Raw genomic sequence first — 16,619 nt, 5'->3', positions numbered from 1 at the left:
GAATATGCACAGCATAGTGAATCCAGAAAGATTCACGCCGCAAAACAAGAAAAATATATTTTTATAACTGTTGGTTCTAAAAATAAAACACATATATCTGTGGATATAAAAACAATTGGCCTGGAGTTCAGTCCTTGAGTGTGTGAAACCTATTGCTGACTGAGTGTGTACAACAAATGCTTTACACTGTCCTCTGGTACTGCCTTACTGCTCGATCAAGCTACCACTTTGGAGAGTAAGGTCAGTTCTGACTTTAACCTCTGTCATACCTCTGGGGTTTGTGGACTCTATACACACTGTACTTCATTCTAGCCCTGTATATATAGAGCCACTTTCTCACACTATACAAAGAACATAGCTGACAAGGGGCATGGGTAGGGAATTGATTGGGAATATTGACACAATTGGTGAAATTATTCTTGGTAATAAGAAACATAGCACATTTGCTATGTGTCAGGTGTTTGCGGCAAATCCTCAAGGCCAAAATCAGCAGTGTGACAAAAAATGTACTTCAGAAAAATGTTCCAATGAGTACAGACATTCTGGAAACAAGACCAGAAGAGCCCCAATTAAAATCTTAATCTGAATAACATATGTGATATATATGCAACATAGTCTACAGGATTTATCATTTAAAAAGACATGTGATATGCATATGTACATTAGTTAACTTTAAATTCTCGATAAATATACTTTAAAACCAGAATCTAAATATGAAAGTATTTTAAAGTGAAATAGAAAGATTAGCAGAAGTTCTTTAGGAAAGTTCTAAAATCTGGAGTGAATTTTGTAAACAGGAGCATTAATATTATCCTTGAGAGGGGAGCATTGTGTTATAAATTAAGAAATAAGAAGAATATCAAAACTCTGATGAGTGTTACTATTACTCTGCAAGATCGTGGGGGTAGCAAATTTGACAAACGTTAAAGGTCAAATAGGCAATCGCACTTTCCTGTCTCTTGAGAGTGTTAAAAGTGGTTCTCTCAGGAGTGTTCTAGAGGGTGAATGGTCCTGATTGGTTTAAGGATTATTTTTGGTCTCTTTTACAAAACGAGAGTTATGGGTTACAAAATAGAAATGGGTTAGGCCTTTTTTCTGCTTTGTATTGATTTCAGCATTGCTTTTTTAATATACCGGGGACTCCCATCTCGACGACGGTGAATGATTCAAGCATGTGAACCTATGAAAGTTCCAATACTGGAGTAACTTAGAGAGCCAATGGATGGACACCCTCAACACCTCCCGTCCGCACCCCGCAACCAACCTCGAACAAGCAGTCAAGAACTTTTCCACCTGGATCACTGAAAGCGCCAACATAGTCGCCCCCTTGAAACCCACTAAGTCCAACAGATCATCCAAGCAAGCCAGCTGGTACAAGACGGAACTAAAAACCTTGAAACACACCTGCAAAGACCCCCAAAAAAATGTCGCACCAGCAGAGCCCACGGGCCGAACTATTTTTAAAACTGCCCGCAACCATTATCACCAACTCCTGAAGAAGACGAAAAGAAGCAACCTGGCCAATTGCATCAAAGCAAGCTCCAGTCACAGCAAGGAACTCTTCAACATCGTCAGAGTTCTCCAGCCCCTCACCCACTGAAAGTCTCATCCCTCCCACACAGAAACTCTACGACTCCCTACCAGTTTTTCAATTTATTTTATTCATGTTCGATTTATTAAAATCATTACATGTATGGAACTGTGCAGTGTAAATACGTTTGGATACAGTAACAGACAGTGATAAGAGCTTTTTTTTTTTTTTTAAATTTTTATTTTTGGTGCAAAACAAAGATAGCATTTACATCATCATCAGTCACGTAGTCATATATGATTACTGGGTGAATGAGGTCATACAATATACAGAAAAAGATAGAACGTAGACCACCCACATTAGCTCCAATGCGCTACTGGCCTCATCGGCGACGTGATGAATAGGAATGTACATGTGTCGTAGAAATACAGTTTGCAATTTTGTGTTTTGTTGATTATCATTCTTCCGAGTTTTGCCTGTTTTTCTTGCAATAAACATGAAACAGTAAAATTAGCACACTTAGTCCGGCACGTACTTGAAGTAATATCTTTCGGAACTCGTAGCACAGTCCATCTGTAAAAGGAGCAGTCAGTTGCATTTAAGCCCCCCATCTCCTACACCCCCCCCCTACCACCTTCCGAAAGTAGGTCCCGCCCAAATCCGTATCACACACCCCACATGCATGCACACACCCAATCAAGGTTCATCGTCACTCTCAGATCCATCGAGGTCGTCCTCCTCCAGTGGTTCACAGATATCCCCTCTATAGGAGTTCCAGGGTTTCCACACCCCATTCCATTTACGTGGATTACCTCTCAGTTTGTACACCGCCCTTTCAGTCAACATAAGCATGTCCATGTTGCGGATCCATTGGGCCAGTGAGGGGGGATCTGCCGACCCCCACTTCTGAGCTATGTCCCGTTTCGCTGTTACCATCCCTACTGTAACCCAGGTCCTTGCGTAAAAGGTGAGGTCAGTCGGCTCCCAGATGTTTAGCAGGCAGAGCCGTGAGTCTAGAGTAAGGGTGGTGTGAAGTGCCTGAGCCATTGTGCATACTACCCGTTGCCAGTAACTGACAATCAGTGGACATTCCCACACCGTGTGTATGAAGGTTCCTTCTGTTCCGCAGCCTCTAAGGCAGTACGGATGATCAGCCCTGTGCAGTTTATGAAGCATCGTGCGGGTGTAGTAGATTCTGTGTAGGATTTTTAGCTGCACTAGGCGAAATTTGGAGGATATGCCTGCTTCACGTGGGGACGCCATGGCTGCGTTCCACTCAGTTTCATCTAGATCACCCACCTCCAACATCCATTTGTCCTTCAGTTTCCCCAGTGGATCAGGCATATTGTTAACCAATTTACGGTATGTTAGCGATGTCGCCCCTTCCTGCAGGTAGTCAGTAAGCAGACGGTCCTCCAGAGGGGAGGATTCGGGTGGGGAGGTGTCGGGTGGGATCGCTGCCTGTAGCGCGTGTCGGACCTGAATGTATCTGTAGAGCTCTGTGTTACCTAACTCGTATTGTTCTTGCAGAGTAGCAAAGGAGATCACTCCTCCCCTCGTCCACATGTCCCCCACCGTGGATATGCCGATGTTGTCCCACTGTGTGAAGCCCTTGGAGCGCCGCAAATGGCCCAGCGCCTTCGCGTCCCATAGAGGTGTAAGTTTCGTGATGATGCCATCCCACTTCAACCTTGCCTGTGCCTTGTACCATATGCGAACTGTGTGTTTCGTAGGCCCGGTGAGTTTTGCCGCCACTCCACGGTGGTACAGAGGGGCCAGTAAACTGTTCGTACCCAGTTGTGCCCTGTCTGCCTTGAACGCTGGGTCATCCTGCGGGGCATGTATCCACTGGTTAAGGATTTTGAGCTGAGCCGCCCAGTAGTACAGCTGTATGTTTGGGAGTGCAATTCCCCCGTCGTACCACCCCCTGTTTAATTTGGCGTGGGAAATTCGGGCTGGCTGACTGCCCCACAACAGGCCTGAGATCTGTGCCGTTATTTTCTGGAGGAAGCTATCCGGCACCAAATGCGGAGCGTTTTCCAGTACATATAGGAAACGTGGCAGAGCCATCATTTTAAATAGCGCTGCCCGACCTAGTAGCGTCAGGGGGAGGTCCTTCCAATGGCGTACATCCCCACGAAGACGTACCAAGGGGGGCTGCAAGTTCAGTCGTGCGAAGTCCGCCTCGTCTCGGGTGATATGAATCCCCAGATATTTGAAGGACGAATGCGCCCTTTCTAATGGACAGGAGTCTGGGAGGGGCGGAAGCGGCCCCCGCAGTTCAAAAATGATGGATTTGGCCCAGTTGATGGTGTAACCCGAGATTCGCCCATGAGCCGTACAGAGAGCCAGGAGGTTAGGGAGACTCTCTTCTAGGTCTGTGAGATAAATTAGCATGTCGTCTGCGTAGAGGGATACTCTGTCCTCCCATAACGGGGTCCATTGTATTCCTTTCAGGAGTTGGGTGGTACGTATCGTAACCGCTAGTGGTTCTAAAACTAAAGCGAAGAGAAGGGGCGAGAGCGGGCATCCCTGTCGTGTACCTCGGCCTAGGGAGATGGTCCTCGAAATGTGGCCGTTGGCCGTCACCTTGGCTACGGGGTCTCTGTACAGCATGCGTATCCATGAAAGGAACACCGGGCCAAAACCCATACGCTCAAGCACTGCAAAAAGATAGCTCCATTCCACCATATCGAACGCCATCTTGGCGTCCAAGGAAAGAATGGCAGCCGGTTCCTGCAGTAGTGGAACTTGCGCCAGCACTCCATGCACCCTGCGGAGATTTAAAGCAGTGCTACGATGTGGCATGAAGCCGGACTGGTCCGGGTGGATCAGGTGGGACAGACACGGCAGGATCCTGCTCGCCAACACCTTAGCAATAATTTTGGCCTCCGGGTTCAAAAGGGAGATTGGTCTGTAAGACGAGCATTCGTTGGGGGGCTTACCAGGTTTCGGTATCGCCACAATAGTTGCCATCCGTTGATCTGGCGGCAGCGTACCCTTCAATCTAGATTCCTCGTACATATTGAGTAGGGGTGTGCTTAGGGATTCGGTCATAATTTTCAGCCATTCAATGGGGATCCCGTTGGGGCCCATCGCCTTACCCGGATGGAGGGCGCCGATAGCCAGCTGAATCTCCTCCACCGTAAGAGGTGCGTCTATGTCCTTGGATACCTCAGTTGTCAGTTCTGATAAGGGAACGTGTGCAAGAGCAGTCCGGACCTCACCCTCACTCACCACTGTCTCTGGGTTATATACTTCAGCAAAATAATCGGCGAGGACTTCCACTATCTCGTCGGGGCGAGTGTGGTTGTTGCCATGTGGGTCCGTAAGTTGTAGGATATTCTTCCCCCCCCCCTGTCTCCTGTCTAACCATGCCAGCAACTTACTGGCCATGTCCCCAATGTCATACACCCTATGCTGTGTAGCCGCAATGTCCGACGCCGTGATCTTGCGCATGTGATCTGTAAGGCGGCGCTGGTGGACTTGGAGCTCATGGAGCGTGTCTTCCGAGGGATTAGCCATATGGGCTGTGTTGGCCCTCTCGAGGCCCAGCTCTATATCTAGGGCCTCTTGTCTGTGCGCCTTCTTGTGATTCGCGATCACGGCTATGGCCTGGCCCCTGAATACTGTCTTGTACGCCTCCCATAATATAGAGGGGGAGTCAACCGAGGACCGGTTTTCCTCGAAGTAGAGCCGTGTTGCCCTCTTCAGGTCCTTGTTGATCTGAGGCACTTTAAGATAGCCAGGGAAGATCGGGAATAACCTGTGTCGTTTCATGGCCGTAGTGGTGAGTGTCAAAGTGAGTGGCGAGTGATCTGAGACCCCCCGTGGCTGTATATCCGTCTCCGCTACAGTAAGATGACCATTGATCAAAGCAAAAAAGTAATCTATTCTAGAAAGACTGTTGTGTGTGGCCGAGTAGTACGTGTAGTGCTGCTGAGTAGGGTGTAGAGCGCGCCATATGTCCACCAACCCCTGTGCATTCAGAAATGTCTGGAGCCTGTTGGGTCCTTCTACGTGTGTACGTGGGGGAAAATGGTCTATGGTGGTCGTGAGTGTCATGTTGAAGTCCCCACCTATGAGCAGTTCTCCATCAGGGAGGGTCAGCAGGAATTTGCCCAGATCCGGCAGGGCCTCAGAGTGTAGGGCTGGTGGTATGTAAACAGAAACTATGTTTAAAAGCCTCCCCTCCCACTGGCCATGTACTGCCGCAAATCTGCCATGGTCATCCGTTGCAGTAGATTTGACAATAAATTTGGACGATTTTTTCTGGAGGATGCCCGTGCCACGGGACCCCGAGGTGAACTCAGCATGCACTATCATGTGATAGCCTCTCCTATCTAGGGCCTTCGTGTCCGCTCCCGCCAAGTGCGTCTCCTGTAGGAGAATGAGAGCCGGCCCCCGTCTCCTTATCCCCTGCAGCATCAGCCCTCGCTTAATCTTATCCCCTAGGCCCCTCACGTTCCAGGACATGACAACCAGTGGGGTCGTCGTGGTTTGACTATCCGTTGCAGCCATAGAAAAGCCAGTGAGTCGCCAAGAAGCCCCCTCGCCCCAGGCGATGCTGCACACAGTGGCAGGCGTAGGGCAGGCATGGTTGATACTCCCAGTCAGACCTCCCCGTGCCCAGAGTGGACCAGAAGTTCTCAGTTACATAGGACATGCCCAGATACAAAAGTGTGCTTATAACAAAAACCAGTAGGACCGAAAAGTCCCATAGTGCAAACTTACCCAACTCCCCCCCCCTCCCTGCCCCCCTGCTACACGGACTCAAAACTGCCCGCCCCCCCAACTTAGCAGAGTGCATACCCCATCCCCCAAACAGTGTACTTGCGCGTTGGGGTGAGGGACTCTCCGCAGCCGGCAGTCTCTCATTCACACCCCCGGAGGCCCTTCACCCAGTGTCCAATGGCGGGAAGCGCTTCGCAGCGTAAAAGTCTCAATACCAAAGCGAATATGAATGTTTTCCAAGTGGTCATTGTTTCTCGAGTTCTTCTCTGCCGCCTTCAGCTCCCAAAGAGTCACTGTTGTCCGGTCCCCCTCCCGAGGCCTGGGAGTCCCGGCGTTGGCCTGCAGACCGATCTTTCATGGAGCGATGTGTCCGTCTGTGGTTCTGACCCGGTCTCCATCCCTCGAGCCACTCCCGTACGTTCTCCGGGTTGTCGAAGAACCAGGTCTTGTTCTCCGCTACCACCCGTAATCTTGCGGGGAACAGCATTGAGTACGGCAGTTCTCTGGACCTTAGCTCTTTTTTCACTTCGAAGAATGTTCGTCGCCGATGGGCGACTTCCGCTGTGTAGTCAGGGAAGATGGCAACGGTGGCGTTCTGGATTTTGAGGGGAGGGGAGGATCTGGCTGCCTGCAGGATTGCGTCCCGGTCGCGAAAGTTAAACAAGCGTGCCACTATGGGTCGCGGGGTAGCCCCTGGTTTCGGCTGGCCTCCCGGGACTCGATGGGCCCTCTCCACCGAAAAGAAGTTGGACAGTCCCTTCGGCTTCAGTTCGGTCGTTATCAGGTTCTCTACGAAGAGATCCATCGCTTGCACGCCTTCTGATTCCGGTACCCCTATAATGCGGATGTTGTTGCGCCTAGAACGCCCCTCCTGCTCATCCAGCTTCTCCCGGAGCATTCTATTGTCCTGCGCCATCTTTCCCATCTCACGTTGGAGTTCTGCGACGTCCTCCACCAGAGATTTCGTGACCACCTCCATGTTCTTTACCTTCTCCGACATTTTGTGGAGGTCCGCTCTAAGTAGGGTGACGTCCGTGGAGATTCCGCCAACGGTCGTTTGCAGCTGGGCCAGTGCGAGCATGACGTCGTCCAGTGTGGCCTTTTTCCCCCCTGGGGAGTCGGCCGTTTTGCCACCCTGCTCCCTTCCTGCCGGTGACCCGGTGGGTTTGTCGGAGGTAAAGCGGTCTATTCTAGTCTGTGTGACGCCTCCCTTAGGGCCTTTCCCCGCCATGCCGCCAAGTGTCGTGCTCCTCGTGCCTCTACGCTCCAGGAAGTGAGGATCGGTGTGGACCCCCCGGCCAGTCCGGTTCAGTAAGGATCAGGTCCAGCGACTTTCTCCAGGGTGGGAGGTGCGTCGGTTGTCGCCAAGTGCGTAGCGACTGCTACGATCAAAAGATGGCGGTCGCCCACTCCGTTGTCGATGCCCAGGCTTTCGGCGCAGCTGGTGATGGCCTTCGAGACTTTCTGGACTCCGGCGACCCCTCCGTCAAGCACCACTTCCTTGATCAGCGTCGATCGCTGTCTCCGACCCTCCGAATTGCAGTCGATCTATTGAGTCCACCGCCACACGGGCACTTCCGTTCCAGGTTCTCCGACCAGGATGTACTTCCTGCTAGGTTAACAACCAGGGGAGGTCCCGGCTCTGGAGGCGTGAGTAGGCCGGGACGAGGCTTCGACGTATCTCTGGCAGCGTATGTCGGATTTTGTCGCTGCTTGTCGCTGCTTACTCCGCCCGGTCCTGGGATCCGGTACCCGCCTGTGGGGCTTGCAAAAGTGACGGATTTTGTGTCGGATCGACGAAGAGGCCGCTGCAGCCGCGGAGCTCGTCCCTTATGCTGCCGCCATGATCGGCTGCTAGCCACGCCCCCCGTGATAAGAGCTTTTGATAGAATTCAAAATACAGTCTCTACTGTTTCTAAAAGAGGCATGACTGCCTATAAACAGCGTTAAAAAATGATTTAGGTATTTAAAAAAAAGATAAAAATGAGAACTAATGGATTCAGTAATTTTGTGCAAGTAAAGCAGCGTCCAAGAAAGTGCAGACTAGTTAGTCCAGGTGTGGTTTTAAAAGTCAAAGTGCTGGCAATCAGACCTGGAGGATATAGCAGACAATGAATGGCCGGAAGCTCTGGCCTCTTCTAAGGGGGTGGCCATATCAGCGAGATTGAGGATACTACAACTCATAACATTTCATAAATCTCACTTCTACTGCAGTACCCTGGCTTAGATGGGCAGAGGCACGGACTGTAACTGCTGTAGGGAGTGCGGGATGGAGGGATTTTTCTACCGTATGTTATGGGAATTCCCAGCCGTGACCGATTACTGGGGAGCCATAATGAATTGCATGCACAAAGTGTTAGGGGTGGAACTGTTACCCTCACCCAAGTGGTGTCTATTGAATGTATGGGAGGCTACTGATCTAAACTGCAAGGAGCAATACTGGGTAACTCTGGGGATGACTATTAAAAAAAAACGCAACATTGCCAGATTGTGGGGGGCACCCACAGCACCACCCTTTGTGACTGCGAAAAGGATGTGGACTGGTGCATGGTGGCTGACAAAGTGGTCTATGAGAGTAGAGGCTGTCCCAGGAAGTGGGAACAAATCTGGGGCAAATGGAATATCTACCCGTGCACGCCCCCGGTGGGGAGACCGAACAAGACGGCAGACAAACTTGATAAATGTGGTGATCACACAGACGCGAACAATTAAGCGATCCTTGTCCAATGGTAGAACTGTGAACCCGTATGTAATATGCCCTGTTACTATCCTTGGTAATCTTGATGTATTTGCCGCCAAATGCTTTGTTATGACTTCAATAAAAAGAAATAAAATAAATAAATAAATAAAAAGTGCTAAGCAAGTGGACACATCAGGAGTATTAGTCTGAACAGCTTTAGTGTCCTGATACCCACTGGATGAGGGCCACAAGGGTGATGGAGGGAGATGGATAGTGCGAGACTAACATCTTGTGGTGAGCTGAATAGGAGGATTTAGGGAGTTTTGCATGCGGCCATTGCTGTGGTCAGTAGAGGCTGGCTACGTCTGGTGGAGGATTGCCAAGGAGCGTGTAATGCACTGTCAAGAGCTGGTGTCACCGGGTAGTGGCACCGAGAAGTGCGAGACGGACTGAGTCTGTGTATTTCATCAGTCTAGCTAGGGCTCGACGTTTGTGTTGTCAGAAAAGCACAGATCCGAGGCCTCTCTGCACGGTCTGATCCCCATTGGCCCGTAATAAGGAGAGAAGCTATCGGCAGCAGCCATCAGCAAGTTTGAAACAGTAGCACAGCAGTTAGAGCCAAGACTCATTGCGATCATTAGATAACCTCCATGACATTGCCTCTGTGTGCAGGGCCGAGGCCAGGTCAAAGTCCAAAACTGGTAAAGAGATGAGCCTCATGAACAGGATTTTCCTGTATACCTGGGCTGAAAGTGAGATGTAGGATGAAAAGGAGGTTTGCATTATCTGCATGTTCACAAGTCTTTTCCAGGCTGAATATTGCATTTCTTGGGTGTGGAGGTTGGCGGCCACAATGTTCAAGCTGTTCAAGCTGTTAATTGCCAGTGCTAACAAAGTTTGCCATGGGGTGCCTTCTCCTTCAAAGATAGGTTTAAGGTGATATTTGAGGAAGGGCTCTGGGTCTCGCATGTCCCTGAGGTAGTATTTGGTTAGGTCCCCTAGGCAAACGAGTTCTGATCTCCTCAGACCCATTTCCAGTGTCAGCCTTGTTCTTCTGCCCTGCTGTGGAGACAGCAAGACTTTCTTCTTTTGGGGTGATCTGGGAGTTAGTGAGAAGCGTGACAAGGGCTCCAGGAAAGGTTAGGCGGCCATAGTTTAGAGCCAGTATCCATTTTGCTCTTAAGCCTGTCAGCATTGGATCTGCGGTCAGGCTTTGTAGGCAGTTGCTTAGGAGTTTCAGACTTTGGATGGCGCAGGTAGGCTTGTTTCTGAGGAGTCTTAGGTGGGAACCAGACACCAAGGTATTATGCTCCCTAGCATATTCCTTCCACAAGAAGATATCTACCATCTACAGAATCTTTTAACCCCAATCTACAGGACTCCGCCGCCATCTCAACCCCACGGACGAGGAACACGACCACCCACTCACCACCTGGGACTAGCTCACCATGCAAGACACGACAACCATCATTACCTCCGTTGACTCAGGAGCACCCATATACCCATGCCCTCACCAAATTTTCAACCTAGGGAGCAAGACAATCAGGAGCGATTCCCTGAAGATGAGGTAATATAAATTTTATGGTCATGTTGTGTTCCCTAGCGAGTACCCCACCGACTCCATGTACGAGTTAAAAGTGCATGTAACTTCCCTCCTGTACCAGCTATGAAGACGCAAATACATTTGCGTCCAACGTTAACTTGTCCTCTTTCAGACCCACCATGAATGGGTTTGATGGTCCGTTCCTAAGTATGCTATGCCAACGTCTTTTTGAAGTGTACTCCTACGTTTTTCAGCCTGGCTGAAAGTAGGCCCTGAATCTCTGCCACCGAGCCTCTTTTCTGGCTTCTGACTGCGAGGGCCTCTGCCCAAGCAGCCCCCGTACCCGTGAACTCTGACTTACTTCTAGCGCGGCCCTCCGTGCTCAGCTCAGCCTGCTGCCTGCCAAGATTGACTATAACCTTCGAGTTATCTGTTTTCCTCCCCGAAGATACATTCCGGCCTGCTAGCTTCAGTAAACATCCTTCCTCAGCTACAGGGCTAAAGGGCCGACCTGTCTTTATGCAAGTAATTCATAGCCTCTGTTGCCATGCTTCCATGGAAGGCCCCATGCCCCCACGCTTCTCATACAGACACTCAGGCGCTTATACACGCACTCACAGCAAGTATAGAATAGCTTCTGCTCTAGAGACCTTTCTGCCCAGATAGCTTAGTTCCTAAACATCAGATATCAGATATGATAGAAGCACAAGTTGATCTGACATGCCAGACTTCTGTCTCTTTCCGCCAGTGTAAATGTCAAGTCCCCTGCACCCCGTCTATCACACGTCATGCAGCTGCGCGCGCATCCAAGCTTCCGATTTCTGCTGACATTGCAACATTCTGTTAGCACCCCCCCTTGGTGCCACCCACTTGCGTCACCTATCAGTGACGTTTTCTAGCACACACGCCTAGTTTACGCCTCTTGATGATGTACTAGCACCACGTGTATACTGTTATCTTGTCTTCTCTCAGCTGTTACGCCTCTTACATTGAACATTATGATGTAAATCAAGTATATAAGCTATGTATTGTCAATAAACGACGGCGCGCTCATCTATCCCTTCTGACATCCTGTGTGGTGGTCAGAACATGATATCCTGATTCCTTTATGAGGAATAAAACCCTTAGAAACTCTTACACCACGGACTCTGTTTTCCTTCATTTCGATTGAGTTATTATTGATTAAGTACTTACCTGCATAGAAATTAAGAGAGTAAATTAATTATTTACATCATTTTGGCGCCCGAACAGGGACCCCTCCCCCACCTCACGCGCCGGAAGGTGCGTTGCAATCCGTGTCCCCTGCCATCAGTTAGACGGACAACACGTGTACTGGCAGGATTTCCTGCATCCCCCTCTGACACACGGAGGTGACGAAGACTGCGATCAGTGCCCAGACGAGGCGGTGAGGAGTGCGGAGGATCCCGACCAGAGCCCAGCCGAAGGAAGCAAGGTCCGAGGTGTGAAGAGGCCCACCAGTTTTCCGAAGTTTTCCGAAGTTCCGAGTCGAGTCCAGTCGAGTTTTCCGAGGCCTTCTGTTTTCCGTGCTTCCCGGTGAGTACCATTGCTGGGTCGTATCTAGACGGGTTTGGGTACGCAAGTCCGGTCTGCACTGTTTTTAGGCAGTGTATCTGTACTGTTTAGCAGTATATAAAGTATTCCGAATTTCTGCACTGTTACAGCAGTGTATCTGTATCGTTGAGCGGTACATTCAGAGTAGGGGGAAGTTAGCTATGTCTTTAAATGTTTCATGTGATTAATGTCGTGGTATGAATGTGATTGTTCTTGTGTATTATTGTGTTTTTTTGTTTAAATAGTTACAGGCGAAATTAAGTATTAAGGATCAAGCATTTCAGTATCAAGTAGGCACAATGCCGTTTTTTAACAAATTAAAGCAGATAGGAACTAGGAAAGGGATGTTAGAGGAAGAGATTCCAATCCCCCCTAGGGACACTCCAGGTAATTTCATGTATAATAAGCATGGCATAGACGCCATCTTGTATCTAGAGTTATGGACAGATTATACCAAGCACCTAGAGGAAAGATACCGATGGCCAGTTAACGGAACATGGGATGCCGAGTGCATCATAAAGGTAGAAGAAATATTACGGAAAAAGAAAGCTAGACAATCTCAGAAAGACGCCATAGAATTTTGGCGTAAGGAATCACGTAAGCGTGCTGATAGAGCACTCCGTAGAGAAGACAGGCTTAAAGAATCAGAAAAGGCCCAAGAAAACGAATTAGTTACTGAGGGAATTCGAGTAAAAGTAGAACAAATAGATCGTATCCTAAATGGCAAAGTGAACAACATGTATCTTTTGGCCGATGGTACCCCTGACGCCATTTCAGAAATACCGAAAAATTTGCCGTCACCATTAGTTCCAACTAAAGTAATGCATAAGACTACTAAAGACATATTCCTAAATTCATATCTCGAAGATGTAGCGCCAGCTTACACCAATCTGCCTGTTCGTGCCCTGCCTACTGACAGGGCCGGGGGTGGTACTGCCCCCCAAGATCACTCTCAGCCGACACCGAAAAAGACTAGTCCCGTTCCGCCAGCTCCGCCACTTCCCTCACCTAAAACTGATCTGCCGAAACCACTTCAATCAGATCCTACTAAAAGACAAATTCAGATACTGACTACACACAGAGATAATGCCCAAGCTTCCGCTTCAGAAGGTGCGACCGCGGGTCTCCAGACCCCGCCACCGACTCACAGATTAAATCTCAGAGGTATGCAGAGTCCTTTTACGCACAGATCCCCCCGTTCTTCTAATTCATCCCGTCTTGATGCACTAAAAGAAAATATGTCAGTTTGTAGATACGATCCAGAACCTGGACAGGACGACTTAATGGTATTAGCGTCTTTACGGTTAAGATCTGCTACTGATAGTTTGTTATGTTATGCAGGAATGAAGGAGCACCTAGATAGAATATATGAGTTCGTTCAAACGGGAAAGGACCCCGACAGTATTAAGGATGCCCTGGAGAAACAGAAAGTTACCATGCAAGCACTGATACTACGATTTTTCATAAATTGTCTAATAAGAGAACGAGACAGGCCCGGAACAGAGCAGAGTGAATTGGATGCATTGAACAAGTGGGGTCAAAATATAGCCGATGGAAAACATGACAGACAAAATTGCATAGAGGCCATGTATAAAAAGATTAAGAAAGCAGTGATAGCAGTACACGAGAAAGAGAAAGAAAAGGCTCCCTCCGAGGAGGAAGAAGAATCTGAAGAACTAGAACCGACTACAAGCACTATAGCATATGTAGGTAAGGGAACTTATCTTAGGAAGGGTATCCGTCCAGAAAGCAAGAGAGTTTTCTTCTCTGCCTTAACGAATCCGAATTCTGCTGAACATCAGTTCCAGGAAACTGATAAACGGCTTCGAGATCGAGTTGGGTACCATGTACTCAATTCTATGGATGAACAAGAATTAGCCCGATCAGCGGTATCATGGGCCGAAAATGCAGACATATATAATGATGACACCGTAGCACAGACATTTCTGAACCTCTCCCCCGACGAACAGAAATTAGCAGGTATATATATGATTCAGCACCTTCTCATTAAGTACAGAAAACATTATTCCGATCCAGGTCCCTTACATGAGACACTAGAAGCACTACTGATGGATAGATGGAGAGGCCTAAGCACTAAATTAGTTCAAATAATTCTAGAACAACGACGCAGATATGACACCTTTGTAAGTCCTGAATATGTTCCCGCCCCACCTCCAGAAAGGAAAATGTACCATATGCAGTGCGGGGGTGGTATTGAAAGTCAGAACCCCTTGCGAGAAGTGCACCCTGTTATGGGTGAGGATAAAATTTTGAAACGCGTGTATGTACACACGCCTCTAACTAAATTAGAACTGTTAGAAATGAAGAAATTAGTACCGTGCCATGATAAAGACCCTGCAGGTTTTCATAGAGAGCTCAAAGACATGTTACTGATGGGGGACTACACATATGATGATATCATGAAAATGTTGAAAGTATTATTGCCTACGGGTATATTCGAGAAATTAAAGGAAAAGGACTGGGAGGTGGGAGACGCAAAGATTGCCTGGGCAGAAATAGAGGATGAAGAAAAGAAACGGGTTCCAGGGTTAGGCCTTGGGGACAAAACTAAAGCATTACCAGGTTTAATAGTACAGGTCCTGCCCAGATTATTGACAACTAGAAAGGAGGATTGGGATGCAATCTCGTCCTGTAAACAGAAACATGATGAAGATACTAGCGACTTTTATTCAAGATTCGAGAAATGTTTTATTATCAATAGTGGCCTCCAGCCAAGTAGCGAGTCGTACCCACATCTTTTTGTATCAAAGTTAGTCGAGAATTCCCTACCGTTAGTTAAAAATAGAGTGTATAAAGTCGAGAGTACATGGCAAGCAAATACGCCATCCCAGATGTTACAAATGTTACAATATCACCAGAATAGAATTAGGGAAGAACAAGATCAGGAACAGAAGCGCATGAAAGACACGAAAATGAAAATGTTAGTAGCCCAGACGGTCCCATCCGACAGTCACAGGAAAGGTACGACCCAGACAAGTCACGCTGCAGCTCCTGTTAAAGGGACATGCAATTATTGCAAGCAGCCAGGTCACTACGTACACGAATGTGCAGTTCTGAAACATAACATAGCGACAGGTAAAACTAAAGAGAGACCGCATCCGCCTAGACAAGACCATAACCAGCATCAGTCTACACAGAATACACAGCCCATGCATGCATCCGCACAGACAGCACAGACCGTAGCAGTACCACAGCCACAGCCCATTGCTGCAACTCAGCAAGTCTCACAACAGATGTACCAGTATGCCCAGTCTGCTTACCCCGAATATTCCCGATATACATGAAACAGCCTAGAGAGGGAAGGTGGCTTGCCTCTTATCGAGATTCCTGTAGATCAAGAAGGTCCTTATGTACACAGTCAAGTATTGGGGAAAGATAGAAAGTTTTTAATTGACACAGGGGCAAGTCGCACTACAATAAGTCATGACGAAGTTCCAGGGGCACCCCTCTCAGGCTCACAAAATGTTTCCCTTGGTTTTTCAGGACAACCTATTGTAAATGAAGTCTCAGAACCAGTTCCCCTGGCTGTGGGTCCATTATCACGCGTTACAGACCTGTTACTAACAAAATCATGTCCGGAAAATCTGTTAGGAATTAAAACACTGAAGGCTCTAGGGGCTATAATATGCTGCTCCCCGGAGGGAGTTAGACTCTTTCTGCGGGATTTCAAGGGTCATTACGTCCTTCGTGAGTTTGACGTCAGATTGAAAAATGTACCTGATTACTTGTGGGCAAAAGGCCCAACTGATGTAGGATGTATGCACATTACACCATACCGCGTTACCCTCAAGGCAGGTGTTGTATTACCCAGAATCAGACAATACAAGTTACCACCCGATGCTGTAGCGGCTTTACTGAAAATCATTGAAGAGCTCATTGCCCAAGGAGTGGTCGTCGAGACCGACTCCAATATCTGTAACTCACCCATCATTCCGATTCTTAAACGTACTGATCCCAATGCACCGCCAGTATATCGGCTGGTGATTGATCTTCGAGAATTGAATAAATGCATTATCCCACAGTATCCTGTGGTCCCCGATATATCATCTCTCTTGACTGCTATTGATTCAGAAGCAACGTTCTTTACTGTAATTGATCTCAAGAACGCCTTCTTCAGCGTGCCTATTGATCCAGAGAGCCAATATCTCTTCGGATTCTGTTTAAATGGACGCAGTTTCAAATTTTCGCGCGCACCTCAAGGATTCACAGAAAGCCCCAGCATCTATAGTCAAGCACTGAAAAGACAACTAGATTGTATTCAAATGCCAGTTAACACCGCTTTACTACAATACGTCGATGATCTGCTGATCACCGCACGAAGTGAGCCCGAATGTGAAAAAGCATCACTGACAGTTTTACATTTCCTGGCCGACAAGGGACACAAGGTGTCTCCTTCGAAGCTACAATTCTGTGTTCAGCAAGTTGTGTACTTGGGTCACTTGCTGTCCAAAGTGGGGAGACAGCTCACTCCCGATCGCATTCAGTTAATTGTGAACATGCCGCAACCCAAGACACAAAAGGAAGTGCGGGCCTTCATA

General features: G+C 48.3%; 1 protein-coding gene across 1 annotated transcript in view; it reads right to left on the bottom strand.

The window, feature by feature from the left end:
* Positions 1 to 16,619, bottom strand: part of FBH1 (F-box DNA helicase 1) — a 618,156-nt gene that overhangs the window by 472,529 nt on the left and 129,008 nt on the right. The window lies entirely within an intron of this gene.

The sequence above is a fragment of the Lissotriton vulgaris genome, chromosome 1_1, assembly GCF_964263255.1.
Source record: "Lissotriton vulgaris chromosome 1_1, aLisVul1.2, whole genome shotgun sequence".
In the NCBI taxonomy this organism is placed as follows: domain Eukaryota; kingdom Metazoa; phylum Chordata; class Amphibia; order Caudata; family Salamandridae; genus Lissotriton; species Lissotriton vulgaris.
Note: the sequence above shows the minus strand (reverse complement) of the source record. Positions and strands in the feature narration are given on the sequence as shown.